The sequence below is a fragment of the Rhinatrema bivittatum genome, chromosome 11 (assembly GCF_901001135.1).
Source record: "Rhinatrema bivittatum chromosome 11, aRhiBiv1.1, whole genome shotgun sequence".
NCBI classification, from domain to species: domain Eukaryota; kingdom Metazoa; phylum Chordata; class Amphibia; order Gymnophiona; family Rhinatrematidae; genus Rhinatrema; species Rhinatrema bivittatum.
In genome coordinates, this window is record NC_042625.1 from 5,255,824 (window position 1) to 5,271,117 (window position 15,294).

General features: G+C 46.1%; 1 protein-coding gene across 1 annotated transcript in view; it reads right to left on the reverse strand.

Annotated features, from left to right (window-relative positions):
* Nucleotides 1-15,294, reverse strand: part of SF3A1 (splicing factor 3a subunit 1) — a 195,297-nt gene that overhangs the window by 175,259 nt on the left and 4,744 nt on the right.

Genomic DNA, 15,294 nt, shown 5'->3' on the forward strand with positions numbered 1-15,294 from the left:
GGGCTCAGAGGCCTTGTTTGACCAAAGGCCCACAGTACCAGCTCCAGCGTTGAAGTCATTGAACAGAGGACCTGCAAGAAGCCCCAGGCTCTGGGTACGCGCAACTTTGACAAGGGTTGAATTTGATTTTGTGACTTGTACAGTCTCTCCTCAGTCAGGAAAACCTTGCCCTGACTAGTGTCGAAATGCACCCCCAAATACTCCAGAGTTTGAGACGGGATTAAGAGGATCTTGGCCAAATTCACCCCCAGACTAGGGATTGCAGAGTCCGAAGAACAGCCTGTACGGTGGAGCAACAACTGTTCTCCATCTTCGCCTGTATGAGCCAATCGTCGAGATACAGATGGACCAGGACTCTCTGGCGCCATAAAATGGCCACCACGACCACTATAACTTTGGTGAAGGTACGGGGTGCCGTGGCCAGCCCAAACAGAAGTGCCTGAAACTGGAAATGTTGCCCCAGGACCATGGCATCTTCAAACAGGCCTACCCTGATTAAATCCCCTTACCCTCAACCTCTCGATGCAGCAATACCTGATCTGAACCCACATATATAGGCTTGTATAAAGTTATGTTTCTAATTCTCACTGTTTACCTGTCTCCTTTCGTCAGCTAATTTCTCTTCATTGTTCTATGTAGCCCCCTCCCCTGTACCTGTTTGATGTAATTTCCACCTCAGTTCCGATGTAAACCGGTATGATGTTCCTAATACCGGTATAGAAATGTTTTAAATAAATAAACAAACAAACCTCAGGTAGCGCTGATGATCTCGACGAATTGGAATGTGTAAGTACACTTCCGTCAAATCTAGAGACACCAGGAACTCTTGGGAGCATATGGCAGCAATTACCGACCTCAACATTTCCACGAGAAATCAGGGAATCTTCAACGCCGCATTCATGCGCTTGAAGTCCAAAATGGGGCAAAAAGTCCCTTTCTTCTTCAGAACGACGAAGTAAATGGAATATCGACCCTTTTGCACCGCCCAGCACTTTTGCAACGAGCCGCTGGGGGAGACAAGAAACAGGTCGCTCACGGGATGAGCAAATTCTAACATGTAACCGTCTCTTATTACACTGAGGACCCATTGGATCCTGGGTGATCTTAGCTCAGTTCTAGTAAAAGTGAATGATGGAGTGGGCTGGCCTCGCCTCATTGTGCAGATTTGGAACCAGAGGGTCCTCTGTGGTGGGGGCTCTGAATAGCCTACGACCTCCACGAAAAGGACTGCCCCCAGACCTGACCTCGCGAAGAGGATGGTCTCTGCGCCCTGGAACCCCCCCCCCTCGCCTGACGCGATCTCTTATTGTCCTGAAAACGCAGACCAGACGAGAAAAGCAAGTTTGCTTACCGTAAACTGTGTTTCCGTAGATAGCAGGATGAATTAGCCATGCTGTTGATGGGACTGTCTATCGAGGCCCAGGAGGAGGAGCTTTTCCAAAGCTGTATGCAGAGCTTTGCTCTGCGGCTGCGCGTGTGTTCCCTCGCAGGAAGACAGATTCTCCTCAGTCAGTAATTAAGCTATAGGAATACGTGCAGTATTGACTGTCCAGGGAGGCGGGCAGGTCCGCATGGCTAATTCATCCTGCTATCTACGGAAACACAGTTTACGGTAAGCAAACTTGCTTTTTCCCGTCGATAGCAGGGCTGAATTAGCCATGCTGTTGATGGGAGTCCCAAGCTCCTGGGCCCGCCATGGATGATGGTTATTGGTTCTGTAGAATATGGCGTGACCGAATGTGGACAGTCAATTTCTGGTCATGGATCTATGAAAGTTTGTAAGACTGCTTGACCAAGTTTGGCATCTGCAATAGCTTGATGGTCAAGTCAATAGTGGGAAGTGAATGTATGAAGAGAAGACCATGTGGCCGCTTTGTAAATGACCAGAAGAGGAACGTTTCTTAAGTGAGCTATAAAAGTGGAAACTGCACGCACTTGATGGGCGTTCGGTTGTGTAGATAGTTCAATGTTCTGCTTTTGGTGACAGTAAAGGATGCACTGAGCGATCCAACTTAATATAGTGCGCTTTGATACTGGTATTCCGGGCGCATTAGGATTAAAAAAGAGAGAAAGAGTTGAGGTGGTCTGGTATCTGACTGTTTTTTCCTTATAATATGCTAACGCTCTTTTACAGTCCAGCGTGTGGAGCAGTTTGTCTCTCGAAGTCTGGTGTGGTTTTGGAAAGAAAGTTGGGATTTCGATGGTTTGATTCAAATGAAAAGCTGAAACCATCTTTGGGAGAAAGGAAGGATGAGTCCGGAGCGTCACCTTATGTTTGTAGAATTGTAGATATGGTGGATAGTGAACTAAGGCTTGCAGTTCACTAAGTCTACGGGCGGAAGTGACCACTACCAGAAAAACCACCTTCCAAGTGAGGTATTTGAGATGCGCTGATTCCAGTGGTTCAAAGGGGAATTTCATTAATTGCTCTAAAACTATGTTTAGATCCCAGGCTACTGGTGGTTTGGTGATAGGGGGGCCGTAAGTGAGTAAGGCCCTTGACGAACTGTGTTACCACTGGATGTGAGGATATTGACCGATGTTGATGTGGCTTGTGGAAAGCTGCTAAAGCACTCAAGTGAACTCGTACTGATGCGGTAGCGAGACCTGAGATATAACGTATGTAGGTAATCTAAAAGAACTTCTGGAGAACAGTCTATAGGGCTTAGATGGTGCGACTCACACCAGGTGGAGTAATGCTTCCACTTTGCTCGGTAGTTTTGTCTTGTGGATGGCTTTCTAGCAGCCAATATGATGTCTTGTACTTGAGAAGAAATTTCCTGTTCCGTTAGAGACACCCTTTCAGTCTCCAAGCAGTGAGATGTAGAGCGGTGTGCATTGGATGTAGTAATAAACCGTCACCTTGAGAGAGTAGGTCGTTGCGGTCTCCCAGGAGAATCGGAGTCATGATCGACAGTGTGAGTAGATGCGTGTACCAGGGTTGCTGGCGCGATGAGTATAAGGTTTGCAGAGTCCTGAATGCACTTCTGCATTGTGCGTGATATGAGTGGAATTGGAGGAGATGCATAAAGGAGGCCTTCCAACCATGATATGAGGAAGGCAACCTGAGACAGTCTCAGATGACTGGGCAGGATGAAGCAAAATTGGTGTACCTTTCTGTTTTGTTCAGTAGCGAAAAGATCCACGTCTGGTACCCGCCATTGACCAAAAACATTGTCTGTTATTTGTTGATTTAATTCCCACTTGTGCGGATGAAAAATCCTGCTGAATCTGTCCACTCTAGTGTTGGCTATGCCCAGGAGGTAAGTCGCTTGTAATTGGATCGAAGTGCTGTGAGCCCATTCTAGGATGAGGATAGATTCTTTGCACAGGCTCCAAGAACCAGACCCTCCTTGTTTGTTTATGTAATACATTGCCACTTGGTTGTCTGTATATATCATTACTCTTTTGCCCTTCAGATATGGGGCAAATGTTTTTAGGGCATTTCTTATTGCTCTCAGTTCCAGTAAGTTGATTTGGTAAGTTCACTCTATTGGGGACCATTGACCTTGAGTGTCTAGGTGGTCGAGGTGAGCTCCCCAACCCTTGTGCGACGAGTCTGTTGTGAGGATTGCATTGTGAGGAGGGTTGACGAATAACGCTCCCTTGGTGAGGGTTCTTTTTTGAAGCCACCATTCTAAATCCCTCTTCATCTGTTGTGTCAGGGATATGACATGGGATTGAGGCTGTCATTGTTGAGACCACTGGGATTTTAGTCCCCATTGTAGTCTGTGCATGTGGAGACGGGTGTTTGGGACTGTGTAGATCGCCGCCGCCATATGTCCCAGAATTGTAAGCACTAACCGAGCCTACGGTGGTGGTGTAGAATGAAGTTTTGAGTAGCTGCATTTGAAAAAGAAGCTTCCTTCCTTTTGGAAAAAAAGCTCTGGTTCTTGTTGTCACTAGTTGTGCCCCTATAAATTGAAGAGTTTGAGAGGGGTTGAGGTTTGATTTTTCATAATTGACGACAAGGCCCAGTTGTTGTAGGCAGTCGATGGTTTGTTGGAGATGCAGTCGTAATATCTGTAGGTCTGAGGCGACGATGAGCCAATCGTCGAGATAAGGAAATGGTTTTATTCCCTTTTTTCGTAAGTGGGCCACCACCACCGCCATGCATTTTGTGAAACCCCTGGGGGCTGACAATAGTCCGAAGGGAAGGACTTTGTATTGGTAATGTTTGCCATTGCACTGGAAGCAGAGGTATTGCCAGGATTCCGGATGCATTGGGATATGAGTGTAAGCATCCTTCAAATCCAGGGAACACAAACAGTTGTTGCGCTGTAGAAGTGGTAGGATCGATTTGAGAGATACTATCTTGAATTTTTCTTTCACCAGGTGTTTGTTCAAGTCCCTGAAATCCAGAATGGGGCGTAAACTCCCCAATCTCTTGGGAATTAGGAAATAGGGGGAGTAAAAACCCCGATTGTAATGGGATGAAGAATGGGTGTTATCGCTTTTTGGGTGCGAAGGTGAGATAATTCTTTTACTAGCTGTGCTTGGTTTGCTAGGTTTCCTCTGAGTTGGTACGGTCGAGGGAGAGATGGCCTGGTAGAGAAATTCAGTTTATATCCCTCCTTGATGATCTTTAGCACCCAAAGATCTGTAGTGATTGTTGACCATGCTTATAGAAAGCTGGTTAATCTGCTTCCAATGAAAGTAGGGTGTGGCAATGGCCCGACTGTCTTTAAAAAGATGACGTGGGCTTTGGGTTGTTAGTTTGTGATTGCGTTTGCTGACGCTGGTTTCCAGGATGGCCTCGTTTTTGGGTTTGTTGACCCTGAGGGTGTTGAACTGGTGGATATGAAGTCGTTCTGTATGATTGATAAGATCTGAAAGGATGTCTTTGATATGTTGGCCGTCTATATTGGGGTAGATAACGGTGAGAGAAAGAGGTATGTGGTGTAGGGTTGGTCGAGGATTGTACTGCCACTGACTGTTCTTTGAGCTACGCCACCATTTCCTGTAGACGGTCGCCGAACAAGTTATCCCCCATACAGGGGAGGTTTGCCAACTTTTCGTGGACGTCTTCACGAATAGCACTCGATCTGAGCCACACCATTCTTCGGGCTGCGATTGCTGATGCAGAAGATCTGGAAGTTGTCTCGAAGGATTCGTAGATTGTTCTGAGAAGGTGTCTTGTAGCTTCCTCCATATCTTGTAATGATTGGGGTGGCATCTATGTTGTCTCCGTAGTTGGAAATAGGAGTTTTAGCTGTTGTACACACTCGTACAAATATTGGACAATGTAAAACTGATGCTGGTTGATTCGAGCTGTCAGCATTGCAGAATGGAAGCACTTTCTAGCTAAATCGTCCAAATATTTGTGGTCCTTCCCTGGGGGAGCACTAGAGTGTGTTTTTGCTCTTTGAAGCACCGACTCTACTACTATAGAGGCGTGTGGGAATTGTGTAGGTGAGTAAAATTTAGACTGCCTCATCTTAAATTTGAGATCATTTTTTCTTGAAATGGGAGGAATGGAGAAAGGAGTCTCCCCTGCAACAGTGAGTCCAGGACCTGATGTGATGGCAATGAAGTTGGCTCTGAGGGAAGATCAAAGATCTTTAATATTCCTAAAGTTTCCGTTCTTGGGTCAGAAACTTTCTGAGTGGCTAGACAATGTGGTTCCCACTTTATCGAGAAACTTCGGGTAAGAAAGGTCCTCTGGTGGAGAGTATGGCTCTTGTGGCTCTTCCGGTGGATCGGAGGGGTATCCTGTGGAGTCTGGAGAGGTAGGAGGAGTAGTGGGGTTTGGAAGTGGGTCTGTGAATGCAGACCTGGAGATGGAGAACTTCTAGGAGGCGGCGTGGATGGAAGTTGTGGTTGTATTGGAGAGGAGCAAGGTGGCTCAGTTGGTAACTCCCGATTAGGTGGTGGAGATTGTGGAATTTGTAGACTGGATTGCAGGGAGGCAAACAGTTCTGTTAAGGCCATAGAGATCTGAGGGTTTTCCTGATGCCCCCCCTCCACATACCCCTGTCGCCGGTGCGACAGGGGTATGTGGAGGGGGGGGAATCGGGAAAATCCTCTTTACCCTGTAATGGATCCGGCAGATGAATTGATAGGTTACGTCCTCTGGATGCTGCAGAGAGATCCAAGTAGATCTGAATAGATGAGGATGATGGTGAGGAAGATAAGGACTCCACATCGCTCCACTCATCTCGTGATTTGGAGAGGGATTGTCTTTGTCTCTTAGTGCTTCTATCCGGTTGAGAAGGAGGAAGAGGAGTAGAAACCCCTTGAGATATAGGTGACGGAGTGTCGTCGCTGATGTGGTGTTGTTTAGACTTCCTCTTATATGGCTCATTGAGATCAGACTTCCTCTTATATGGCTCATTGACATCTTTATGAGAGTGTAGTGATGATGGTAAAAAAGGTCTAGGCTGTGGACATAACGGTTCCTTCACTTGTTCCTCTTGCGGATCAGGTGTTCGTGGTGGTACAGGAACTTGTGGCTTGTGATGTGAACTATGGCTCGATTTTCGATGTTCTCGTGCCTCATGTTGTGACTTGTGCGTCGAGGCCGACGCACCCTTTTTTGGGTTGGAAAGCGTTTGCATCAACAAATCCTGTTTCGGCGTCGGGTGCCCCGGCATCAAATGCGTCGAGGGAGAATGATGACGTTTTGACGCTATCTTTGTCGATGTGGAGTGCGTCTGAGTCCGATGGTCTTGCGTAGACGGCGGTTGCGACTGCAGAGGCTGAGTCGGATATTTCAGCGGCTTTAAAGACGGCGATTTTGATGGAGGCCTGCTCTCACTTGCCGGTTTTCTCGATGGAGACGAGGTTTTTTGATCAGGTTTGTGGCCTTTTGTTCCGTGTTTAGGCCTGCCTTCAAGCGATGGGCCCACCGAGGCCGATCGTTTACTCATTGTGGCCTGCTTCGACACCTGTCCCAGCGACTTATGCGCTTCGGAGGGGGGGGGGGCGCACGAAGTCTTTCCATCTTCTCAGCCCTTAGCCGTCTGGCTCGGGGCGACATTTTCCCCGCAATGGGGACAATCTTGTAGCTTGTAATCTGAGCCCAGACACACATAGCATTGAGAATGTCCGTCCGTGACGGACATTATTTTACCACACAAACAGGGTTTAAATCCGGATGGTCGTGGCATACTCTTCCCTGATTTTTCTGTACCTATATGAAGACATTTTTTTTTTCTGTCCGAGGAGAGTAAGTGCTCCACGTGCGATCCCACGCACGGAAAAGACAGACTGAGGAGAGACTGTCTTCCTGCGCAGAAACACGTGCAGCCGCAGAGGAAAGCTCTACATACAGCTTTGGAAAAGCTCCGCCTCCTGGGCCTCGCTAGACAGTCCCATCAACAGCATGGCTAATTCAGCCCTGCTATCGACGGGAAAGGTGAGTTTGCTGTTAGGCTTGTCCTCAGGCAATTTGTGGACCTTGTCGTCACCTAACTGCTTCACAAGCTGTTCCAGGTCCTCCCCAAATAAGAGATAGCCTTTAAAAGGCAAAGAAGCCAATTGGGGCTTAGATGAAATATCTGCTGACCAGTTACTAAGCCACAAGAGGTGCCTTGTGGACACCACAGCCCCCATAATACAGGAGGACGTCCGCATCAAATCATACAAGGCGTCCGCAACAAAAGCTATTGAGACTTCCAACCTATCAGCCTGACTTCCTGGTGAACCCCCAGTCGCCTGACCATCCTGAAGACACTGTACCCAGCACAAGCAAACTCTCTGCATAAAACAGGAACAAATGGCAGCCCGGAGACTCAAAGCCGACACCTCAAAAATCCATTTGAGATGGACCTCCAGCTTGCGGTCCTGATCATCCTTCAGCGCTGCTCCCACAATCGGAATGGTCGTCTTTTTTGTGGCCGCCTCGTCCACCTTGGAAAGCGCAAAAAGCTCCAAGGTGCGTTCTGGCACGGCATAAAGCTTCACCATCGCTCTGCCAACCCGTAAGCTGGCATCAGGAGAACCCCATTCCTGATCCATCATCTTCTTTATGGACGTATGATACGGAAAACCTGAAGGAGTGTTCCTCATGCCCTCCAGCACCGGATCCGGCCCATTTTGCTAGAGTGCTCCTGCGGGGGCTGGAGCCCTAGCTCCTCCAGAACTTGGGGAATGAGAGGAGCCAGTTCCTCTTTACGGAACAAGTGGAGGATTTTGGGATCATCCTCCTCCGCCGTCAGTATCGGGTCAATATCATCTCCCTGGACCACATCTGCAGACCCCTGTGCCCGCCTCTGAGTCCCCCGAGAGTGCTGCTCCCAGGTCAGTCAGCCTAGACGTATGCTGAACTCTGATCTTAGGATACCACGCGACAGCCTCAACCCAAAGGGGACCTCTCCCGGCTCTGGAGACAACGCTAAAGAGACTGGACCCTCCTGTTGCAAAGCAAGCCCTTCTTGCTGTGCCAAATAGGCCTTATGGAGGAGCAGGATAAAATTGGGCGAAAAGGGATGAAGAGCTACGGGGAGAGCTTGCGGTTGTAACAGATCCCCACCCGCAGGTGGAGGACCGTGTCCCAGGGAGTCCTCTAAGTCCCCCTGTCCCGGACCCGAGTGGACAGGGGAAAGCAGAGGAGGAAGGTCCCCATCGGCCCCCAAAAGTGTGAGCAGGCCCGAAGGGGATTCCAACATGGCACCATTCCCACAGATATGTGCACTGAGGTCTGTGCCTGCTGAACATGCAGCTGCCGTGCCAGCCCCGAATTTTCTCCGTTTAGCAGGCACTGGAGTTCGGAGGGCCCCAGCCCTCCTAAGAGGCAGGCAGGCCGCACAAAGTCCGGGGCGATTCAGCTACATGAAAGCCGCCCCATACATGCAGCAGGCCGACTCCCTCATAAGAACATAAGAACATAAGAAAATGCCATACTGGGTCAGACCAAGGGTCCATCAAGCCCAGCATCCTGTTTCCAACAGTGGCCAATCCAGGCCATAAGAACCTGGCAAGTACCCAAAAACTAAGTCTATTCCATGTAACCATTGCTAATGGCAGTGGCTATTCTCTAAGTGAACTTACTAGCAGGTAATGGACTTCTCCTCCAAGAACTTACCAATCCTTTTTTAAACACAGCTATACTAACTGCACGAACCACATTCTCTGGCAACAAATTCCAGAGTTTAATTGTGCGTTGAGTAAAAAAGAACTTTCTCCGATTAGTTTTAAATGTGCCCCATGCTAACTTCATGGAGTGTCCCCTAGTCTTTCTACTATCCGAAAGAGTAAATAACAGATTCACATCTACCCGTTCTAGACCTCTCATGATTTTAAACACCTCTATCATATCCCCCCTCAGTCGTCTCTTCTCCAAGCTGAAAAGTCCTAACCTCTTTAGTCTTTCCTCATAGGGGAGTTGTTCCATTCCCCTTATTTTGGTAGCCCTTCTCTGTACCTTCTCCATCGCAATTATATCTTTTTTGAGATGCGGCGACCAGAATTGTACACAGTATTCAAGGTGCGGTCTCACCATGGAGCAATACAGAGGCATTATGACATTTTCCGTTTTATTCATCATTCCTTTTCTAATAATTCCCAACATTCTGTTTGCTTTTTTGACTGCCGCAGCACACTGAACCGACGATTTCATTGTGTTATCCACTATGACACCTAGATCTCTTTCTTGGGTTGTAGCACCTAATATGGAACCCAACATCGTGTAATTATAGCATGGGTTATTTTTCCCTATATGCATCACCTTGCACTTATCCACATTAAATTTCATCTGCCATTTGGATGCCCAATTTTCCAGTCTCACAAGGTCTTCCTGCAATTTATCACAATCTGCTTGTGATTTAACTACTCTGCACAATTTTGTGTCATCTGCAAATTTGATTATCTCACTCGTCGTATTTCTTTCCAGATCATTTATAAATATATTGAACAGTAAGGGTCCCAATACAGATCCCTGAGGCACTCCACTGTCCACTCCCTTCCACTGAGAAAATTGCCCATTTAATCCTACTCTCTGTTTCCTGTCTTTTAGCCAGTTTGCAATCCACGAAAGGACATCGCCACCTATCCCATGACTTTTTACTTTTCCTAGAAGCCTCTCATGAGGAACTTTGTCAAACGCCTTCTGAAAATCCAAGTATACTATATCTACCGGTTCACCTTTATCCACATGTTTATTAACTCCTTCAAAAAAGTGAAGCAGATTTGTGAGGCAAGACTTGCCCTGGGTAAAGCCATGCTGACTTTGTTCCATTAAACCATGTCTTTCTATATGTTCTGTGATTTTGATGTTTAGAACACTTTCCACTATTTTTCCTGGCACTGAAGTCAGGCTAACCGGTCTGTAGTTTCCCGGATCACCCCTGGAGCCCTTTTTAAATATTGGGGTTACATTTGCTATTCTCCAGTCTTCAGGTACAATGGATGATTTTAATGATAAGTTACAAATTTTTACTAATAGGTCTGAAATTTCATTTTTTAGTTCCTTCAGAACTCTGGGGTGTATACCATCCGGTCCAGGTGATTTACTACTCTTCAGTTTGTCAATCAGGCCTACCACATCTTCTAGGTTCACCGTGATTTGATTCAGTCCATCTGAATCATTACCCATGAAAACCTTCTCCATTACGGGTACCTCCCCAACATCCTCTTCAGTAAACACCGAAGCAAAGAAATCATTTAATCTTTCCGCGATGGCCTTATCTTCTCTAAGTGCCCCTTTAACCCCTCGATCATCTAACGGTCCAACTGACTCCCTCACAGGCTTTCTGCTTCGGATATATTTAAAAAAGTTTTTACTGTGAGTTTTTGCCTCTACAGCCAACTTCTTTTCAAATTCTCTCTTAGCCTGTCTTATCAATGTCTTACATTTAACTTGCCAATGTTTATGCTTTATCCTATTTTCTTCTGTTGGATCCTTCTTCCAATTTTTGAATGAAGATCTTTTGGCTAAAATAGCTTCTTTCACCTCCCCTTTTAACCATGCCGGTAATCGTTTTGCCTTCTTTCCACCTTTCTTAATGTGTGGAATACATCTGGACTGTGCTTCTAGAATGGTATTTTTAACAATGACCACGCCTCTTGGACATTTTTTACTTTTGTAGCTGCTCCTTTCAGTTTTTTTCTAACAATTTTTCTCATTTTATCAAAGTTTCCCTTTTGAAAGTTTAGCACGAGAGCCTTGGATTTGCACACTGTTCCTTTTCCAGTCATTAAATCAAATTTGATCATATTATGATCACTATTGCCAAGCGGCCCCACCACCGTTACCTCTCTCACCAAGTCCTGTGCTCCACTGAGAATTAGATCTAAAATTGCTCCCTCTCTCGTCGGTTCCTGAACCAATTGCTCCATAAAGCTATCATTTATTCCATCCAGGAACGTTATCTCTCTAGCTTGACCCGATGATACATTTACCCAGTCTATATTGGGGTAATTGGAGTCTCCCATTATTACTGCACTACCAATTTGGTTAGCTTCCCTAATTTCTCTTAGCATTTCACTGTCCATCTCACCATCTTGACCAGGTGGACTGTAGTATACCCCTATCACTGTAGTCTTCCCTGATACACAAGGGATTTCTACCCATAAAGATTCAATTTTGTATTTAGTCTCATGCAGGATGTTTATCCTGTTGGACTCTATGCCATCCCGGACATAAAGCGCCACACCTCCTCCCGACTGCTCATCTCTGTCATTGCGATATAATTTGTACCCCGGTATAGCACTGTCCCATTGGTTATCCTCTTTCCACCATGTCTCTGAGATGCCAATTAAGTCTATGTCATCATTTACTGCTATACATTCTAATTCTCCCATCTTACTTCTTAGACTTCTGGCATTAGCATACAAACATTTCAAAGTTTGTTTTTTGATTGTATTTTTATTCTGCTTTTTAATTGATAGGGATAAGTTAGAATTTTTTAGCTCAGGTGAGTTTTTAGTTACAGGCACTTGGACTACTTTTCTAATTATTAGAACCTCACTGTCGGGATGCCCTAATTCTAATGCATCATTAGTATCCTTTAAAGATAAAGATACATCTCTCCGAACCATGCGCTGCTGAGCGACTGTCGGCTTTCCCCTTTGTTCTAGTTTAAAAGCTGCTCTATCTCCTTTTTAAAGGTTAGCGCCAGCAGTCTGGTTCCACCCTGGTTAAGGTGGAGCCCATCCCTTCGGAAGAGACTCCCCCTTCCCCAAAAGGTTCCCCAGTTCCTAACAAAACTGAATCCCTCTTCCTTGCACCATCGTCTCATCCACGCATTGAGACTCCGGAGCTCTGCCTGCCTCTGGTGACCTGCGCGTGGAACAGGGAGCATTTCAGAGAATGCTACCCTGGAGGTTCTGGATTTAATCTTTCTACCTAAGAGCCTAAATTTGGCTTCCAGAACCTCCCTCCCACATTTTCCTATGTCGTTGGTGCCCACTTGTACCACGACAGCCGGCTCCTCCCCAGCACTGTCTAAAATCCTATCTAGGTGACGCGTGAGGTCCGCCACCTTCGCACCAGGTAGGCATGTTACCAGGCGATCCTCACGCCCACCCGCCACCCAGCTATCTACATTCCTAATAATCGAATCACCAACTATGACGGCCGACCTAACCCTTCCCTCCTGGGCAGTAGGCCTTGGGGAGATATCCTCAGTGCGAAAGGACAATGCATCACCTAGAGAGCAGGTCCTTGCTACAGGATCCTTTCCTGCTACACCTGGTTGGTGCTCTCCCATTATGAGACCTTCTTCCTCCAAGGCAGCACCTGGGCTGCCAGTCTGAAGTTGGGACTGGACTACTATGTCCCTGAAGGTCTCATCTATATACCTCTCTGTCTCCCTCAGCTCCTCCAGGTCTGCCACTCTAGCCTCCAGAGATCGGACTCGTTCTCTGAGAGCCAGGAGCTCTTTGCATCGCATGCACATGTACAACTTCTCACCGGTGGGTAAAAAATCATACATGTGACACTCGATGCAAAAGACTGGGAAGCCCCCCTCTTGTTGCTGGACTGCTGCCTTCATCTCAATTTTGATCAGTTCCTAGTTAAGTTTTTAGGTTGCTATGGGAGTAGGAATGTGTCTAAGTTCCTTTAAATGTATTAGTGAATTCCCTATATGTCTGGTAGTGGCCTACTGGGGTCTGAACGAATTCTCAATAAAGTTTTTGTTGATGGGGTTTTGTTTTTTGTTTTTTTTTTGTGCAAGTGGCACCTGCCTATAAATTAAGGGATGAGCTTGGGGTGGGTGGGCGAGGGGTGGGAGGGTTGGGAATTACAAACAGTCTAACTTTAGTTAGTCAGCCTGAGTGACTCACAGCTCCCTTGATTAACAAATGTTGTTCCCTATTCAAACCTAATCACACTACCTCAACACCTTTCCAAGGTGAGTAACTGAGCTGAACTATTCAACTTTTTTACTTAGGTATATACTGCTCCTAGCTTATTTCTAGCTTCTGGCTACTTTTTTGTGGGGTTTTTTTTTTTTTTTGTGGTTTTTTTTGTTTTTCAATACAATGCACTCAGTTATTTATTAAATAAAACACTTAGCTCTTTAAAAGTCTGGAGGACACTTTAATAGTCAGGCAGACTTTTAAAAAATAAACACACTACCTACTGCTACCTTATTGACTGACTAAATACAAACAGTCTAACTTGTTTATTTATTCACTGCCAACCTACTGCTACCTTATTGACTGACTAAATACAAACAGTCTAACTTGTTTATTTATTCACTGCCTACCTACTGCTTCCTTATTGACTGACTATTTAAAAATGCAAACAGTCTAACTTGTTTTATTCACTGACTGGCTATTAAAGGCACAAACACACAAACACACTAAATAATATTCCCAAATAGTTAACTTTACCCCAATACTTTTAAAAAAGTCAATGTCAATGTCCCAAGCAAAAACTTACTGATTCCTTTCAGCCACCAGCAAGGTGATCCTCTCCTCTCAGTGTTTCCACTGGAATGTGGGTTACTGAGCTCTTTCCTTCTAATTTGGAATGGAATGCAGGAGAATCACATGCCCCACGCCAAAAAACACCAGAGGAGAAACAAAAACGAGCCGGGGGGGGGAGAGACATCCTTACCACTACAGTGTTTCACTGTCTGCTCTGACAACTTTTTTTTCTTTTTAATCAATAAGCCGCCTAACTACCATCCCTGCTCCCAGCACTGAAGAGAGCTGTCTACCTAAATTCAGCAAAACTAAGAAAGGGAGAAGGAAAGGCCAAAATAAAAATACTAAAATGAGCCAAGAAAAAGCAACCGCAGTGACCTCGTGATGGGGAGGAATCTGGACCACCAGATTTGTACCCCACGGCTAACACTGGACTAGGCGTACAAAAGGGTCACTGACCCCCAGCCTGTCCACTTCAACCAAACAGGGTAGGAATTACTTAAGAGGATCCCCAACCCCTGGGAGGAAATCTCAAAGGAGAAAGAAAAAAATACTGGGCAGACTAACGAAACTGCAGGTTTATGCACCAGTCACTGTCTGCTGGAGACAGAGAAATACTGAGGAACTGCAGGTGGCACCAGGGTATATGAAGCAGTGTCAGTTTTACTTTCTCTGTCTCTATCTGCTGGCACGGATGAATAAACCAAGAGTCTGGACTGATCTTGGTAAGTACAGGAAACTTACGTTTTGTTTTGGGTTTTTTTTTTTTTAGCTTGCCAGGGCTCAGTGCTTACCGGCTGAATACAGAGACGGCCTCTGGCTGCGGGGGGAGAGGGTTGTCACCGCCTTGCTCGGCTTCCTGCACTCGCTGCCTTTCAGCTGCTTAAGCAGCAGTCCATGCTGAGAACCAGCTGTCGGTCCAAGGGACACCTTTGAGGGATCTGGAAATCACCTCAGGAATTCTCAACTGGGGAAGGGACCTTTAGGTACCACTGCAGGAGAGCGGGGCTCAATTTTTTCTCCAATCTGAATGTAGAATTTCTCCTTCTAAAACGTACAGCAATCCCCATAGGGAGAGGTACGTCCACCATATTGTTACTAGTGTTTCATATGTTCATATCCTATGATGTTATTGTAGTCACATAATAGGGTTATGCTCTGTCTCTCTCCATATAATTGTTCCTTTCAATTTTCCTTCGCTAGCTCTCTTATCTTCCCTCTGCCTCTCCCTCCTTCTCTTTCTAGCCTTCTCCCCTTTCCCCCCACCCTGTTCTTTGTAATTTTCCAGCTTTAATAGTTAATTGTAAACCGGCGTGATGTTTCTTACGAATGTCGGTGTATAAAACCTTATAAATAAATAAACAAATAAATAAATATATCTGCTGGAGACAGAGAAATACTGAAGGGCTGAGATCACTGCAGGGGTGTATCTAGAGTGATGTCAGCTTTGAAATCTGACTCCGTCTCCATCTGCTAGCA